At 42.5% G+C, this 19,575-nt stretch overlaps 1 pseudogene; it reads right to left on the reverse strand.

Annotated features, from left to right (window-relative positions):
* Positions 1 to 379: 379 nt before the first annotated feature.
* Positions 380 to 478, reverse strand: LOC121474309 (annotated as a pseudogene).
* Positions 479 to 19,575: the final 19,097 nt, after the last annotated feature.

Below are 19,575 nucleotides of genomic sequence, written 5' to 3' on the forward strand. Positions count from 1 at the left end.
AAAGGATGAATAAGAAAAATACTCTGTTGTCTGACACCTTGGCACTGGGTAGAGGTAACGGGGAAATTCCCCTGGAGATTCATAACCACGAGCGCACCCACATGGAGGCTTGCAGTCTGAACTCATGCACCTGAGAAATTAAAGAAAACACAAAAGCAACCTCAAGCAGAGACTTGTCTGAAGTATCCTGATTTGGTAGCATCTCCTCTTTCTGTGGAGAACAAACCATTTTAATTCAGGCCTCGGAGTATTACCACAGATAAAATTCCCAGGAAAATGAGCAACTTGGAGGCCACACACACACACACACACACACACACACAGTCCTCGGAGCATGGCCCTGCTAACACCTTGACTGATTTCAGACATCTGGCCTCCAAATCTGAGAGAATAAATCTCTTTTGTTATTCTTGTGCAGGGGCCATGCTAATCTTCTCTGTATCATTCCAACATTAGTATACGTACTGCCGAATCAAACACAAATCTCTGTTGTTTTAAGCCTCCAAGTTTGTGGTGATTGGTGATGGCAGCCTTGGGAAACTGAGGTAGGGGCAGAGGTAATAGCCTAAGGAATAATGACTGAGACATTTCCTAAACTGTTGTAAATTATCAATACTCAGATCCAGTGATCCCAGTTAATCCCAAGCACAGAAGTTAAGAGGGAATTCATGCCTAGACACACTAGTGAAACTGGAGAACACCAAAGACAAAAAGAAGATTTTAAAAGTAGCCCAAGATGGGCAGCCTGGGTGGCTCAGCAGTTTAGTGCCACCTTCAGCCCAGGGTGTGATCCTGGAGACCCGGGATCGAGTCCTACATCAGGATCCCTGCATGGAGCCTGCTTCTCTCTCTGCCTGTGTCTTTGTGCCTCTCTCTCTCTCTCTCATGAATAAATAAATAAAATCTTAAAAAAATAAAAATAAATAAAAGTAGCCAAAGAGAAAACATATAGTCTGAGAGCTGGTTTCTCAATGGCCATAGTGGAAGCTGGAAGATGGTGGAATGATACCTTCAATGAGCCAAAAGTAATGGCCAGTCTAGAACACTATGTCCAGCAACATTATCATTCCAGAGTGAGAGTAAAAGAGACCGTTCTTAGAAAATAAAATTATTCCCAGCAGAATCTCATTAAAGGAAATTCTGTGATCTATATCAACAGAAGGAAAATGATCCTGATTGGAAGTTTTGAGAAAAGGACAAAGGGTGGGATGGGACATTTGGGTGGCTGAGTGGTTGGGCATCTGCCTTTGGCTCAGGTTGTGATCCTGGAGTCCTGGGATCAAGTCCCACATTGGGCTCCCCGCAGGGAGCCTGCTTCTCCCTCTGCCTGTGTCTCTGCCTCTCTCTCTGTGTCTCTTATGAAAAAAATCTTTTTTTTTTAAACTAAAAAAGGACAAAGGGCAAATAAAGGGTAATTATGGGATAATTCTAAATGAACATGGCCTGTACAAAACAGTAAGTAAGATGTCTGGGAATGTGCTGGATATTACCAGTTATTAATTTTATTCTTGCCTCGTATTGCAGAGATAGAAGCCTAGCAGCTACACCTTTCAGATTCCCATGCCAGAGGGACTCTAGTATAGCTTCTGACAATGAGAAGCATCTCTGACATGAGAGGAGAGATGGCAGAGATGTAGAAACCATCCTTCTGGCTCTGGTGGTAGTGGCAGAGCAGACTAGAACACCAGGTGGCACAACCCAGTATCCTGATCCCTGTAGTGAACATAGCAATTTCCTGTCATTTCCAACCCTGGATAATGTTTCCTTCTATCTCCAGTCTTGCTCTCCTTCAGGCTTTCCCACAATCTGGTGACCAAATCTCCCAGTTAAAATTTTTTAAGTTTGTTTCTTAGAGGCGGGGGTGGGGGTGGGGATGGAGAGAGAGTGCCCAGGTGAGGGGTAAAGGGCAGAGGGAGAGAGAGAGAGAGAGAGAGAGAGAGAGAAACCTTAAGCAGGCTCTACACTCATCATGGGGCTGACTGACTCGGGGCTTCATCTCTCTGAGATCGCGACCTGAGTCAAAAATCACGTCAAACACTTAACTACTGAGCCCACCCAATGCCCCTTTAAGATTTTGTTTTTAAGTAATCTCTACACCAAACATGGGACTTGAACTCATAACCTTGTGATCAAGAGTTGCATTTCTATCAACTAAGTCAGCCAGATGTCTCTCAATTAACTTTTCTACTTGACATACCTAGAAAAATTTGTTTTTCTGGCTAGACTTTTACTGTTACAACAGATAAACACACATACAAATAATATAGAATTAAAATATGTGGAAACAATAGCATCTACACTGAAGGGGTTAATGGAGTCAAAGTGACTTAAGAATCTTGTATTATTTGGGAGGAAGGGAAAGCTTTTAATTAACTTTTGACTTTGATAGGTTAAGAATGCAGGTAGGCACCTGTGTGGCTCAGTTAATGGTTAAGCGTCTGCTTTCCCCTCAGGTCATGATCCCAGGGTCCTGAGATCACGCCCGGCATCATGCTCCCTGTCCAGCAGGGAGCCTACTTCTCCCTCTGCATCTGCTGCTCCCCCTACTTGTGCTCTCTCATGGGTTCTCTCTCTCTCCCTCAAATAAATAAATATTTTTTAAAAAATTAAAAATCAATCAATCAATAAATAAAATACACTATTTATGAGGCACCTGAGTGGCTCAGTTGGTTAAGCATCTGACTCTTGATTTTGGCTCAGGTTGTGATGTCAGGGTCATAAGATCAAACCCCACATCAGTCTCTGCACTGGGCATGGAGCCTGCTTAAGATTCTCTCTCTCCCTCTCCCTTTGCCCCTCCCTCACCCCGCTTGCATGCTTGTGCTCTGTCTCTAAAAAAAAAAAGTATCTACAAGAGTATCAAAGAAACAGTAAATTATTGAAAATAACAAAAGGAATGCAGTCTCTTTGTGGCATAATTATAAATCTGCATTGAGAGACATTTTTTAAAAGACTTCAATAAAATTAGAATTACATCATGTTTGTTTGACCCATAACTTGCATCATGAAAGAAAGTTAATTCAAAATGGATCATAAACCTGAACGTAAATCTTAAAACTACGGGGAGAAAGCCTTTGCAACCTTGGGTTAGGCAAAGATCTCTTAACTATGACAACAAAAGCACAATCCATAAAAGTACAAATCAATAAATGGTACTTCATCAACATTAAGACTTTTGCTCTTCAAAAGATACTCTTAAGAGAATGAAAAGACAAACCATGACCTGAGGGAAGAGAAATTTGCAAAGCAAAACTCTGATGAAGTAGTTGTATCCAGGATATAAAGATTTCTCAAAACTCAATAAGAAACAACCCAGTTAAAATGAACAAAAGATTTGAACAGACACCTCACCAAAGAATATATACAGATGGAAGATAAGCACATGAACAGCAGCTCAGCTTCGTAGAGGGAAGGGCGGGATATCTGGGGAGGAAGGATAGCAATAGCAAGGAAGAAAGCCTTGGGGCTGATGGATTTGTTCATTATCTTGTGTGTAGTGTCGGTTTCATGGGTATATACAGGTGTCAAAACTTACCTAATTATACATTTTAAATATGTGTAGTTTATTGCACTGTCAATCATACTTCAATAAAGCTCTATTTTAAAAGACTTATAAAAGCAGAAATATACCATGTTGGTGGGCTGGCAAACTCAACAGTCTCCCCAATTTGAGTTTAAATTCAATGAAATCCCAATTAAAATATATCCCAGCTGCTTTTTTTTTCTTTTGTGGAATTTGATGAGCTAATTCTAAGCTTTATATGGAAATGCAAAGGGCCAAGAATAATCAAGACACTCCTAACATTTTTCCCACAATGTGAAAGAATTTGGTTGATAAAATATAAAGATTATTATAAATCTATAGTAACTAAGATAGTATGGTATTGGCTCAGGAACAGACCAATGGAACAGGAGAGAGAGCCCAGAAATAGGCTCCTGTTTATCCGGACCCTTGAGATGGGCTGTAGAGGAGAAAAAGGGACAGACTTTGCAATAAATGGCTCGAACAGCTGGGCATTTTTTATGAAGGTGGGAGGGTGAAAACCAGACCCCTATCTCACACCATACAAAAAGGTCAATTCTAGAGGAATTGGAGGAAAAAACCAAAAGGCCAGACACAATAATTGTAGAAGATAACACAAGTGAGTATCTTCAAGATGTCAGTGTAGAGAAAAAAAAATTTTTTAAACACATGAAAAGCACAAATTCTAGAGGAAAATATTAATAATCTCAACTATTTTAAAATTCAGGATTTATGTCTTCAAAAGGAAAAAGACAGTTTACACAGTGAGAGAAGGTATTTGCAACATAAAAACCAAACCAAAAAATTGATATCAAAACTATATAAATAACCGGTTGCCAGGGCCTAGGGAGAGCAGAGATTGGGGAGTTATTGTTTAACAGGGATAGAGATTCAGATTTATAAGACTGGAAAGAATTACAGGAATGGGTGGTGGTGCTGGCTGCACATCAGTGCGACTGTACTTAATATTACTGAACTCAAGATGGTCAAGAGGGTAAATTTTATGCAACATGCATTTTAACACAAGGAAAAAAAAGATGACCATTAAAAAGCTATATAAATAGCCCTATAGAAAATTGGCAAATATTTTTCTAGGCATTTCACAAAAGAAGAAATCCAAGCAGCTAATAAAATATGAAAAGATGCTCAATTTCATTAATAAATCAGGAAAATGAACACTGAAACCACAAAGAGATTATTGCATATACATTATCAGCACAATCAAATTCCAAGACTACCAAGTGTTTAGTGAGGCTGTGAGCCACAGGAGCTCTCATGCACTGCTTAGAAGACATATAAATTGGGGGAATGGGTGACGGGCACTGAGGGGGACACTTGACGGGATGAGCACTGGGTGTTATTCTGTATGTTGGTAAATTGAACACCTATAAAAATTAATTTATTAAAAAAAAAGATGACATATAAATTGATGCAACCACTTTGGTGAACAATTTGGCATCTTCTGATGAAGTTGAGTAAAAACATACCTAGAGAAACTCATGTGTACCTGTACCAAGAGTCATGAACAATTCTTTATCCACAGCAGGTTTCTTATTAAACCAGAATATTAGAAACAGCTCAAATTTCCATAGAGCGGATTGGATAAAGGAATGGTAGCATATTAATAAAGGGAGTACTATACAGCTATGGAAATGGATGAACCACAACACAGACGAAGCTTACAAATATTATGTTGTGCAATGACTACAAAAGGATACATTTAATGTAACTCAGTTTCTTTAAAAATTTATATATACGTTGGGACACCTGGGTGGCTCAGTGGTTGAGCATCCACCTTCGACTCAGGGCATGATCTCAGCCCAGGGATTGAGTCCCACATGGGGCTCCTGCAGGAAGCCTGCTTCTCCCTCTACCTATGTCTTTGCCTCCCTCTGTGTGTCTCTCATAAACAAAATCTTTAATTAAAAAAATTATATATATGTCAAAAATATGCAAAATATAGATACTGTCTATGGATTAATACATAGGTGTTAAAATCGAATAAAAAGCAAGAAATATCATCTTGAAGGTCAGGAGATAGTTATTTCTGGGAGAATGGAGGACATGGTCAATGGGGAAGGCATACACACAGGTTTCTTGGAGTGCTGACAGTATTCCATGTGTTCAAGTCCAATAGGCCTCTTCCCTAACATGGAATGAAAATCCTTCTGTTCAGGCTGATTGATCCAGCCTAAGTCATGTGCCTAGCCCTGACCAATGAATGCCTGGAGCTGACTGGCTTATGTCCGGAGTTCTGAACCAATCCCTGGCAAGAGAGACAAGATTTCTTAAACCAGGTCCACTCCACTCCTAAAGCTGGGGTGGGATCAGCTTTCCCCAAGGCACCTGGACCACTTGGGGAAGGCAGGGATAGCTAACTAAAATCATGGTTCTTTTAAGAAGTAAGGAGGAGGATATGAATAATGAAAAGGTACCTATCCATGTTGTGTGTCCATCCATCATTAGTGCTGCTGTGATTTAGCACTCACAGATGCCATTTCTGACCCCACCAACACTGGACTCCAGAACCCTCTTCTGGTGGCACTGTATTAGAAATCTCTATATCTCACTGGCAGGACAAAGCGTTTTTGTATCACTCACTGGGGACTCGAGGAACCAGGAAAGAGCACAGAGTTGAGTCTAGGTCATTGGCACTCCCTAGGCACCATCTTTCCCTTTCTTTCTCTAGCTCAACTCCCTAGCCAATGCAGAAATCCTCTAGTACCATGAACCCATGACTAGACACCTCCAGGGTCAGGGAGCCCACCTCCACCACCAGGCAGATCCCTGACTTGCACTGAGTCAAGAGTCCTCCCCAGGTAATGACCACCCCATGGTGAAGTTCTAACTATCTGCAACAGCATGGGAGGTAAGTGTCTCCATGACCCTCCTTTGGGGAGAATAAGGGAGAGGGGGAAAGAGAAGAAAAGAGAGAGAAAATGGTAAGCACAAGGTAGAAGAAAAGATATTTTTTCCCTGAGGCTAAATATTCCCAGTCCTGCAGTCCAGCACGCCATTTCCAGAAAGATGCTCCCCTACCAGAATCAAATTTACACAGGGTGAGGGGGGGAAAAGTACATAGGTTTGCATATGACACACACAAATAAATAAATGCACTGACACACACCTGAGATCTGGCCCTTGGCCCTGGCACGGCACAGCCTCAGCCCCAAACATCTGCCCTCAAACTGACACCTCTCAGGCCCCCAAGAAATGCTTCAACACTGCTACTGTCCTGTGTTCCACCCTCACGTACCACAAAGATTTGTGGATTCCACCACTAGCAAGGTTGCACACAGTGCAGAGAGGCTGGAAGGAGCAGAACTGTCTGGGTAAAAGACAAACCAAATAACTTGTGGAATCTTTCTTCACGGAGGGCAGGAATGCATCCTGGCATTCCATGTATCATTTAGGAGGGGCGCTGAGTATTTTCTGGCTTCTTTCTGTGTCCCTGTGAGCGGTGCGAGAGCTATTCATGAATGACTATGGTATTTCCAAGAGTTGTCTGAGAGTGACTGAGAAACTTTGCAATAAATGATTTGTATTAATCTGAAATTCGAGTATCTCTAGGTCCAGACATAGTATGCATAAACCACGATGCCAATTTTTTTATACTGTCAGCTAGATAGATGCTAAACTTCAGGTTTGCAGAAAGTTCATAATACAAATATTTAACGATTTTAATTCTTAAAAAGGAGTTGGGACGCCTGGGTGGCTCAATGTTTTAACGCCTGCCTTTGGCTCAGGGTGTGATCCTGGGGTCCTGGGATGGAGTCCCACATCGGGCTCCCTGCATGGAGCCTGCTTCTCCCTCTGCCTGTGTCCCTGCCTGTCTCTGTGTGTCTTGAATGAATGAATGAATGAATGAATGAATGAATCTATGTATCTTAAAAAAAAAAGATACAAGTAGTCTCAGCTTTATTTAAATAATCATATTGAATACTCCTGCCTGTCGCTTCTGCTTGCCCTGGGACCCACCCTTGGACCCTCAGCTCCAGCCTTGCCACAACCTGCTTGGAACCTCTAGGTCTGGCCTATCAGCTTGTGCTCTGCACCCAGCTAGGCCCTCCTGGCCCCCGGGGGCCTCTCAGGGACAGGTGTTAGAAGAAAAGAAGAGCGACTCCTTTGAGCTACTAAGCTCAGAGTTTGAGGGAAGATAGCTGTTAGGGACAGACGTGTGATCCCTTTTCACAGCTTATGACAGAAATGCCTAGTAGAGGAAAAGGTTACATCTATGTTGGAAGCTGACAAGAATAATCCACATGTAAAAAATGACAAGGACTTTATGCTAAATACAGAGCATGTAGGAATAAATTACAGAAGGACTTTTGGGACCACCCCCAAGCCACCTCGCCTAGGAGAGGCCTGGCCTCACAAAATTAACAGCTCTCCAGAAGGGGGAAGAATAATCAGATTGAATCCTTGGGAAGCAGGGTGTAAAAACACAGAACGTAGCCAAGGGGTGAGTCCCTGCTCCCCCCGCCCAGCATTCTGAAGCACACTGTGAATCTAAGAGAATCATTTTCAAACATCATTACCTGGCAGCAGTCCCAACAGCGCTCATAAATATTTTTGTATTGACTTTTGTTTTAGTCTTTAACAGTATCCTATGAACTTTTTCAATAAACAGTGCAAGGCAAAGGAAGAGAAGTTTCAGAGAGCAGAATAAATCTCTGAAATGTTAACATAAACTCCCAGCCAACACTGCCTTGGACTGCCAAGGAGGAGCACGGGGCATTGAGGGAGATTCAGGCACAGACCAGGCATAGATGTGGCCACCTGGGCTCTGCCAGCGTCTCCAGCAGTGTCGCCAAGCAGAGAGGGAAGGAAGATTCCAGAACAAGAGAAGGAGGTCAGCTGGAGTAAGAGAATGGGAAGGGAGTCTCAGCCAATCACAGAGGTGTAAGGTGTCTCTGAGACCCTCTGATCCTCCTGCCCTGTGCTATGGGCTTAAGCGCTCAGGCTGTGGAACCAGAGTTCGAATCCTGGCTACACCACTAAATAGCCATGCACCCTCAGACTCAGTTTCTTTATATTTAACTTGAGGGTAAAAACAGCATCTGCCACCCAAGGCCAATTGTCAGCATTAAATGAGACAATCCATTTGAAGTCACCTAGCACAGCGGGTAATGTGCTCAATAAATCGTGCCTGATGTGATTTTCGCAGGCAGGGCTTTGGGGGTTCTAGAAAGTCCCAAGGATATCCCACAGGTCAGTATCTCTCATTCTAAAGTGTCTCTCAGTTCTCCCAGGGACAACCAAGTTCTGGGAAACAGGTTGTCGCGAAACACTAATTTGTTTACAGCTATTTACTGTGGAAGATGGGCGATGAATACCTGGCCAGAGACGGTTAATACAGCTCCTGGGAGGCAGGTATGTTCAGGAAGCCAAAGCATGGATCAGCTGGGCTGGTGAATGCCAGGACCAAGTGGTGTGTCCTGGTGGGAGGAGCACAGCTCCGGGACAGAACCTGGTTCCCGCTACCGCCTGTGTGGTCCCTGACCACATCGCTTCACCTCTCCAGGTCTTGATTTTCTAGTTAATAAAATGGACATGGTGGTGCCATCACCAGGATCACTACAGAAAGCAAAGAGTTAGATAGAGTCTGGCTTGAACAGGTATAGCTTCAACCTTAGGGGACTGAGTGACTGGTGCTCCCATTGACGTCAGAAGATCCAGTGGGATTTCTAGCTCAGCTGAAATCACTTCTGTGTCAGGATCCAACTGGATAGCGTCCCTAAAAGTGCTTTAGTTGTGACAGTAATTTGCCAAGCATACTATTTGCCAAGCAGTCTTATATACTGGGCCTCACTGAAACCTGAGGTTCAGAGGGGTAAAGTGATTTATCCAGGGTCACACAGCAAGTAAGTGGAGAAGCAGATCAGATGCTAGTTTTGCAACCCTGAATCTGCAGCTCTTTATCTCTGTGCCTGCCCCAGAGCTTGGGGCTCTACGGCTTGATGTGCAGCCTAGCCCCACACCATCCTCAGGCCCTGGCCTACCTACCTCTGCCTGGTCCCACCTATCAGCTCCTTCCCCACTGGTGAGAGGACCCAGAGACTATCTGCTGCCACCACCCCAGCATCTGATGTGGCAGGGCTGGGATTTGAGCCCTGGTCCATCTGACACCTTCTACAAATGCCAAGTGGGATAATACATAGAAGCACTAAGCACGGCACAAGCCCCTATGGGTTCTCAATGTCTGTTAGCAGAGCATTGTCAGATTAGAAGCTCCTGTGGGCAGAGACTGTTTTCTGTGCCTGTAAACTCTGGTGATTCCAGACTGAGAAGAACACATAGTGTTTTAGCACTGGGTGAAAGAGCAGAAAGCCCAGAAATTAAGAGAGGAGAGCTATTAGGGAAGCATAGGTCATGATGCCTAATGCTGGAACCTACAAATATTAGAATGGACAGCCCCACACTAGAGCATCCCTCAAGGGTCAGGATCGAGAGGCCTTTGGATTCTGCAGTCGGGAAGTCAGGAGGCCATCATGAGAGCAGGGCCTGTCTATAAGAGATCAGATGCCGGAAGTCTGAGTGGCTGAAGAGGGTGCTCCTTCCTGCCCAACAGGAGTAGCTAATGTTTATGGAGCAATTGTCACATGCCACCCACTGTTGAGCATATTTTTGTTCATTATTTCAGTAATTCTTCTCAATAATCCTTATCAGATGTGCTATTGTACTCATTTTAGACATGGTAAGATCAAATTAAATAATTAAATTAAATAATTTCTCCAAGGTCTCACAGCTAGGAAGGATGAGATTGAATGTAGTTCTCTTTGATTTCTTAACCAAAATCTTAATCGATGCAGGGGAGTAGGGCAGAGGAGAGCCAGCCAAGGTCATAGGGACCCAAGATCCAGGCCACAGTGAGCAGAATACATCCCTTTCTTCTGGTTTCTGCCCACATGAGCCATTTAGTTTGAACCAAGAATTACTTTGAGTGCCCACACATAGTTTTACAGGCTGGGGTACATCTGGACTCCAATTCTGTTAGCCCTTTTGGCCTTGTGGGCCAGTAAAGAAGCTTCTGGAAGAAAATGGAGTCCAGAATCTGTTCCTCTCCCCACACACATATACTCTTTCAGGAGTAGAGTGCTCAAGCTTTCATTATCTCAATTGGTCCTCCAACCAGCTTGGGGGAGATACACATGGAATCATCCCCATTTGCCAGATATAAAACCTGAAGCTTGAGGATTCTTGTCAGAAGCCAAAGTATCAGAGTGCTAAACAGCTCTGCTGAGAGGAGGTTTTAATCTTGTTCTCACTGATCAACTCTGCCAAGAGACCAAGACTGAGATCAGAGGGAAAGTCCAGGATGAGTCATTGGTGCTACATTCATGCACTGACCACCTACTACGAGCAGATCCTTTCCAGGCAGAGCCTTAGAGACAGAAAGACAACAATCTCTGCCTTTAACCCGGGGAGACAGACGAGGGCACGGTTGGTGACTCGTGACTGGTAAGAGCCAGGGACACCTGGACCCTTAAAGTAAAGATGCTGGGACGAGAGGGGCTTACTGTCAGGGAGGGAAGGCTGCAGCTGTCCGGGACTCAGGGAGCCACCCCTCAACCCATCCTGGTGCTCTCCGCATGCAGGGCAACCAGACACTTGACACCCCAGATGCCCCAGGTCAGCAGCCCCTACGCGGTCTCCTTGCTCCCCAACAACCTCAATGGCAGCACCTGGCCATTCGCTGCTTCGGGGAACAACCTGGCCCCAGCATGAGTCCCATTCAAGACAGTTCCATCCCTGCAATGAACTCTGCGTGACCCAGAGCCACTGGATCACACCCCTGAACCTTGGTTTCCTCATCTGTCCATGCGCCCCACAAAGCTGCCAGGAGAATGAGACGGGATCCGTGGTCACGGAAGTGCTTTTTAGGCTGTAAATGTCTTTACAAAGAGCAGGGGCTTCTCTAGGGCTCCTGATGGATCCCCACAGTTGAGGCTCAAGGCTGTGGTTCTCCTGGCTCGGAAGGTAGCAGACGAGTTAATTCTCAAGTTCGTAAGCCCTTGGGGAGCAAAGACAGAGCAAAGGGCAGGTCTGGAGGCCTCTTTTGGAAATGACAAGATCCATTTAGCAATCAATTAGCGCCGTCCCCAGGCTCCGGGCCTGCACGCTCAGCAGAAAGAATGCGCCACACGGCGCTGATTAGAAACAGATGCCCTGGCAAACGGAGCTGGCCGGCAGGGCCGGAATTCCTGGGCACCCAGCTCCTGGCTGGGGACTGCGTTCTGGGCCCCGGTGTGGGGAGGGAGGCCCGGAGACCAAGCTAGGGTAGCAGCCACCGCGAGAATGCATACCTGCAAGGGGATTCAGAGGGAGAGGGAGGAAAGTTGACTGTCGGGAATAATCAGGAATATGATTAGTTCAACCGAATACAGAATATGACTTTTGACCAAAAGATACTGATTCGACCTGTGATACAGCTGATATGCGAGGAAGTAAGGCTCTCTGGTGCCTTGGAAGATAACTTATAGCCACCAATCTCCTTGACTGAGCTCTGCAAATAAGCCCCTTTCATACTATCCCCTTTATTTATCATAGGTCACAGCCACCCTGCTGTTATGCCCATTTTGCAGATGAGCAAACTCAGGTACAAGATGTTTCATAACTTACCCAGGATGGACAGCTGATAGTGAATTCAGCATTTGAACCCAGCTGAGAGGCTCCTCTCCTGACCATGGTAACGACTTCTCTACTCCCCACTTTTTCCTTCTCCTTTAACAATCAGAAGGGGAAATTTCGAGCTCCTTTCCTCCAGCCTTGCAGCCCCACAAGGAAGCCCACTGCAGTGTCCCTGTCAAACCATCCCCATGATGGAGGGCTCACTGCCTCCCCAGGCTGCTTATCCTCAGCTTGGACAGTTTACCAGGCTGGCTATCCTTTCTTCTATTCAGCCAAAAGTTGGTCCCTGCAAATATGTGGCTTCCCCCAGCAGCGCTGCTTCTGTCCTCTGAATCCACTCAGGTGTCAAATTCCTTTTCCCTGGGACCGATTCAGGGCATGATCATGAACCCACCCTTATTTGTCTAAGTTGTGCAGCTTCTGTGACAGCTGCTCCCCACACCATCAGCTGTGCAGCTCCCACACCACCCCACACCCTCCCCCAGACACCTGTCAGCCCATTCACCCCCCTGGGGGTCCCCCAATGTGGACATGGGTCCCCTTCTTCCCACAGCACAAGAGTGAATATTCTTTAAAACAGTATTTTAATATAGTTCTTTTGCCATTATAAGAGTGATACATGCTCACTATAGAAAATATAAAAAATGCAGTGAGCAGAGAAAAACACTTTCCCAGAAAGAAAAATCACCCATGGTTCCACTCCAGCCTTCTCTGCTATGCTTACTTTTTACCTAGCTTCCTTTACTGTAGATCTGCAAATGTGTTTCCTGCGGTTTCACTTACCATCGTGGCATCAGCAGTTCGCTGCGTTATTAGAAAGTATACGAAAATGTCATTTGTAATGATCACATAATAGTCTGTAAAATATTTGCTATTTCTCTTATTTGGGGCATTGCTATAAATGCACACCTCCAGTTATTCCTTACCACAGAACCTCAGTTTTGTTCAAGGTCTCCACAAGATGTCACCTACGTACTAGGGCATAGGGGCCTTGATTCTAAATTCCTTGTAATGATGTCAAGCCTCCTACACCCCCATGTTTGCATCATCAGGGCTAAGCAGAGAACGCCACTAATGCACAGGCAAGGGTTCAAGCACTGTTCCCTTCTTAGTGCCTTGCTGAATTTTAGAACCTCATGTCACAGCCAGATAGGACATTTAAAGATCAACCTCTCAAGTTTCGGATGTTAAAACTAAGTTCAGAGAGGGTAAGTGAGTTGCCCAAGGTCACACAGGAGCCCTTGGCTCTCAGCTCAGAGCTCTCTCCACAGCCCCCACCTCCAGCCTATCTGGAGTAAATGAATGCAGCTCCCAGATAGCCAAGGAGGGCTCAAGTTAGGGCAAGCTTTGTTATTATTAGGTCTTAAAGAGAATAAATCAAGCAAGACATTTTTAGCTAAAGCCACTGGCCTCTTACCAAGAATTTGAATTTAACCAGGGGGAAGAAAGAGAGAGAAGAGAAATCAACAATGGCGTGTATCCACAGATGAGGTGACTTGGAAGCACACAGGCATTTCCATTTTCCTCTTCATCTTCCCCTCTTCCTCTCCCCCACAATCTCAGCCACCACCAAGAACCCTGTTGGGATCATCAGACTTGGAGTTCTCAGGCTGAGATACTGAGGTCCTGAATCCTGGAGAACTGAATGAGAGGGCAGGACCACAGCCACCAACAAAATTAGATCCAGAGGACAGGACTAAGGGACTTGGTATGTCTTCTTAGAATGGCAGGGATGGATTAATTTGTGGGAAACATCAATGTGCGAATGATAACAACTAGAAATCACCTTTGCCAGCACTGAGCTTCCAGAGACGTGTTAAGTCACTTCACATCTCTGGTCTCCAAGTCCTCATCTGTAAAATTTATCCTTCCAATCCATTCTGCAAACATTTCTTGAGTACCTACTCTATGCCAGGCTATGTGCTAGGCACCAAGGAAGGCCATAAGGATCTCAATTACCAGGATAAATAAATAAAGAATAAAAGAAGAGGACATTTATTTACCAGGATAAATAAAGAAAGAATAAAAGAAGAGGACATTTAATCCCCCAGGCAAAATAGACACAATGATCAACAAAATGCATAGTGAGGCTTATGGTTTTAGATATATGATTTACCAGACAACCTGAAAACCCTCCCACTAATAAACACTTGGACATTCTGGATAAAATATAATAGACATCCTTTTTAAAAGCAGAACTAAGTTCTCAAGTAAGTAAGGAAATCCAGGGCCAGAAATTGAGATGGAACTAAATATCAGAGGGGTAAGCTTTTGAGTTAATGCTATAGCTGTAAACGGGGGAACCCTACACCTGTGCCCCCCAAACTCCCAAACTGGAAAATAACACAGTTAGATAGCAACATTCTCAGTACAGTGATACTCCCAGGATTCTGGAAAGTGTATTGTCAGCCACGGCTTCACATGATTCCTACAGGTAGGGTGCTGCTGTAGATGAGACCATTGTCCAAAGTTCCAAGATGGGTGAGCAAGAATCAAACAAATAAGCAACTGGATTTATTCCATCCCTCAGGATTTCGTACATCAGAATGAACAGCACATCAACTACAAAATAAATATATCCTTTTTTTCCCCATTGGAACACCTGATGAATTTGCACATCATCCTTGCCTTCCAATTTTAGTATTTGTGCTGCCCAAAGCGAGCAACAAAATAAGTATGTCTTAATTAACAACATAAAGGGTGTTTTAAAAAGGAAAAAGATATTCTCTAAAACAAACATATTTGGAAAATATCCAACTTGAACTATTAGGAAAATCTAGAAAGTCACTGAAATTAAAAACCCAGTGGACGAGTTAAAGAGCAGATTAAATGCAGCTGAAGGAAGATTGGTACACAGGAAGATATAGGCCTATTCATAACTTGCCTTCTTGCTTCTTAGGCAATACTTATACTCTCTAAAGCATGATGTTATAAGTTGTAGTGTCATTTTGAGACGAATCATTCAAAGGATAAACAAAGAGAAACTGATTATTTTAAACATAGATGTGATAAGCTTTTTAACTATCAAACATGCCTTATTTTACTTTTGAACAGACTAGTTTCTGACATCATACATTTCTTTATTTCTTCTTCAATAACCATATACTTCCAAAGCCGAACATCATATGACCTGTTATCATAGCATGCCCTCTGCACGTGAGGCCACAATCCCAAGCAAACTGAAACAGTTGGCAGGAGTTGTATTCCTAGAAATCATTTCCAAACCCAGGATAGCTAGTGATACCTTACCTATACATGGTAATCACCAAAAACAACATAAATGTATACCATCGGGTTGGACAGCCTGCTATTGATTTATAAACACCACTTCTTTTAAGTCAGAGAATTATTTTTCCCAGCATGGATCCAGTTTGCCTGGGAGAGAAATAAGGTTGGAAGAGGGAAGAGAAGTTGAAATAACAATTTTTTTTCCAGAAGGTTGTGGCAGTCAGACGTGGCTTCAGAATTTCTCCATAAGCTACCACTTGGAGGCTGTGCAGAAATAGTAGTTCGCAGCCTTTCCACAAACTCACTTCACAGTTATAATGGCAGGACATAGCGGTTTCCCAGACAGTCCCACAATCAGTAGCTTCTCCTAGCCTCTCCCACCTGTCCTTCTTGCAGCAGGCCAGAGGTATAGCTATTACACCAATTCATATACAAAGGCTAAGAGTTTGGCTGGATCGACAGGGATTTTGGAAAAATGAGATTGGACAGTTGGTGACAAAGATATAGAGGTGTGAGGATAGAGCTCTCCAAATGAGCATATTTAGTGTGGGGTTGCTCAGCAGAAGAGGGTTCCAACAACCAGTGGGGAAGATAATCCACTCTATGGATGTCAGTCAGCCATCCCTCCAACCACTTCTGTCCTTCTTCAAAGTGCTCATCAATGAAATGGCCATGGTAAAAGAGATGGAGGTTGTGCATGGGTTCAGCAACAGGGGCCCCTACTCACCAAGGTCAATCTGGCTAAAGCTCCTGCCGAGTGTCCAACCTCCGATCACAAAGACTAACACTGAGCCCTGAAAATGGCACTGTTTTCCAGAGGGACACACCAGGCCATTTAATGGAATGTTGATGACATTGAACTCATTTCATCATTGAGAAGACAGTTCATGGAAACTGACAAACTCACTCTAAAATCTGTATGGAAGGGCAGCCCGGGTGGCTCACTGACAATACCAAGTGTTAGTGATTATGTAAAGTAAAAGAAACTCATATACTGGGGTGCCTGGGTGGCTCAGTGTTTGGATGTCTGCCTTCAGCTCAGGTCGTGATCCCAGGATCCTGGGATTGAGTCACACATCACACACCCTGGGGGAAGCCTGCTTCTCCCTCTGCCTGTGTCTCTGCTTCTCTGTGTCTCTCATGAATAAATAAAATCCTTAAAAAAAGAAAAGAAACTCATATACGGAGAGCAGGAATGTAAATTGGTACCACCACTAATTGTTGGGTAATAGTAAAGTTGAACATGCCCTATGAACCCTATGACCCAGAAGTCCAAAAGTCCCAGTGATAGGTGTATAATCACCAAACATTGAAAACATCACAAGTGTCCGTGATGAGATTAGGTTTATATATTGGGATAAAGTCAAACAATGAGTCCACTGTTTGTACTGTTAGTGAAATGGGTGAACTCCAGTGCTGCTCAGCAATGTCAATTAACTTCAAAAACATAAATCTGAAGGGAAAAAAACTAATCACAGAAGACTGTATATAGTAGGATTCCATTTGCATACACTTTAAAAACAGGCAAGATGAAATAATAGATCTTTTAAAATTCATATACATGTGGGAAAACTATATAGACAAGCAATGGAATAATGAACATTACATTCAGAATAGTGATTATGTAGGGAGCAGGGCAGAATGCACTTGAGCAGAAGCACAGAGGGAGCATATTAGGTATTAGATAATTTTCTAATTGTCATCCTGACTGTTCAGTACGTCATTCTTCGATATGTGTTTTATGTACTGTTTTATGTATGATGCACAATGAAAGCAAACACACAGAGGGTTGAACCAAGTACCAGAATTGAGCCCATAAAAATGGTCCATTACACATAATATCTGGTGTGTTGTAATAGTAGCCATTGGTAGCTTTAAAGGGTACTGAGAGGTCAAACAATTTGAGGAGAAAAAGAACATAATTTAATAGCATATTTATTAACTTATTTCTTAAGATACAATTTTATTTTTACTTACTTATTTACTTTTAAGTAGACTCCATACCCAGTGTGGAGCCCAACACAGGACTTGAACACATGACCCTGATATCAAGATCTAAGCTGAGATCAAGAGTAAGAAGCTTAACCAACTGAGCCACCCAGGTACTTGAAGACATGATTTTAATTCAAAGGTTTTTAATGTATATTTTTTAAAAGAGAAAAATAGTCAAACATTCTCTAGAATGATGAATCTTCAGAAAGAGGAAGCATAATGAATGAATCCTCAAAAAGATAAGTAAAACTGAAACCATATGTATATACATTATAGTTAGGGGGACCACATAAATTATCATTCTACCAAAGATACCTTTGAGAATGAGAGAGGCACTAGTAATAATTATGCAAAGATAACGACTATTTACCATGACTGGCCAGGGCAAACCGAAACATATTCTCATCCTGGGGACACCGCAACCAAACACAAATTGCTTAAAAAGGGAACACAATTAATTGGCAGGAGACTTTCCAACAACAATAACAGACACCAGGAGACAATGTGAAAATATCTTCAAATTACTCAGAGAAAATAAAGGTCAACCTAGAATTCTATGCCCAGCGAGATGTTAGAGGGGAAAAAACCTACTTTTGCTCAAACTAAGACTAAAAAAGTTTATCCAAATATCTGTGCTAAAATAAGGAGTGAAAGGTAATAAACAGTGGTGAGCAAATGAATTGGTAAAGTTGCAGATAAATCTCTAAAAACCACGGCAAATAACATTAATTATTATAATGAATAATGTAAGGATATTAGAATAAGTTATCACCAAAAAAACTACAAAACAGTATAGTAAGCTAGGACAGAAGTGATTATACTAAAGGATCAAATGGTTTGGGAAGATACAGAGATATTGATTGTTACCTGTTAGGTCAAGTATATATATTAAATTTTAAGTGTAACCTCTGAAAAAACAGAAACAGAATGCATAACTTCCAAACTAGTAAAGAAAAAAGTGAAAAAAGAGTCAACTAGATTGATCCAATTGAGATATGAAGTGGAAAAAAGGACAAGAAAAGGAAGAACCTAAAAAGAACAAAACAAAGCAATATAAATAAGTCCATCTATCATACATGTTAACCAAAATATGAAAATCATTACAAAAATATCAGTAATCACAGTACATTTTAATATACTAGATTATTCACTCGGGAGATAGAGGTTCTCTGACTAGATTAAGAACAAAAGCTGGAAATATGCTGTTTACAAAAGACACTTAAAACACAAGGACTGGGATCCCTGGGTGACGCAGCGGTTTGGCGCCTGCCTTTGGCCCAGGGCACGATCCTGGCGACCCGGGATCGAATCCCACATCGGGCTCCCGGTGCATGGAGCCTGCTTCTCCCTCTGCCTGTGTCTCTGCCTCTCTCTCTCTCTCTGTGACTATCATAAATAAATAAATAAATAAATAAATAAAACAAACACAAGGACTCAGAAAAGTTGGAAAGTTTTTTAAATTGATAAACAATGAAAGAGGCTAATATTAATCAAAAGAAAACTGGTGTAGTCAACCAATATCTGACAAACTATACTTTAACGCCAAAGCATTATTAGAAATAAAGACAGTTACTATATAATAATTATAAAGTTCATCAGAAGAGTAGAAGATTTCTGAACATATGTGGATCTACATAATATAGTCTCAGAATATATAAAGCAAAAATTGACAGAATTACAAGAGCAAATTTAAAGTCTGAAAATCATAGGAGAGTTCATCATATCTCTTAGAAATTGAAATATCAAGGAGGAAAAAAACAACTTGGGCTTTAGAAGATTTTAACAACACACTAAGTTTAATCTAATGACATAAGTAGAATTCTACAACCAGCAGCAAGAGAATATATATTATTAAAACTTCTGTGAAGATTTTCAAAATTGATCATGTACTATACTATAAAGAAAATGAATAATCTATCATACAGACTACATTCTCTGATCACAACTCAATTGAATTCAAAATCAGTAACATAATACAGCTTTGAAAGTCTACTTCAAAGCTGTGTTTGGGAAATGTAAAAACCGTTCTATCTAACAAAAGGATCAAACACAAAAACAAAATGCAAAATAAAAAAATATTTACAAGGGGGCGCCTGGGTGGTCCAGTCAGTTAAGCAACTGACTCTTGAGTTCAGCTCAGGTCAGGATCTCAGGGTCATGAGATTGGGCCCCTCCTCAAGCCCTGAGCATGGAGCTTGCTT

This window comes from Vulpes lagopus, chromosome 12 (genome assembly GCF_018345385.1).
Source record: "Vulpes lagopus strain Blue_001 chromosome 12, ASM1834538v1, whole genome shotgun sequence".
In the NCBI taxonomy this organism is placed as follows: domain Eukaryota; kingdom Metazoa; phylum Chordata; class Mammalia; order Carnivora; family Canidae; genus Vulpes; species Vulpes lagopus.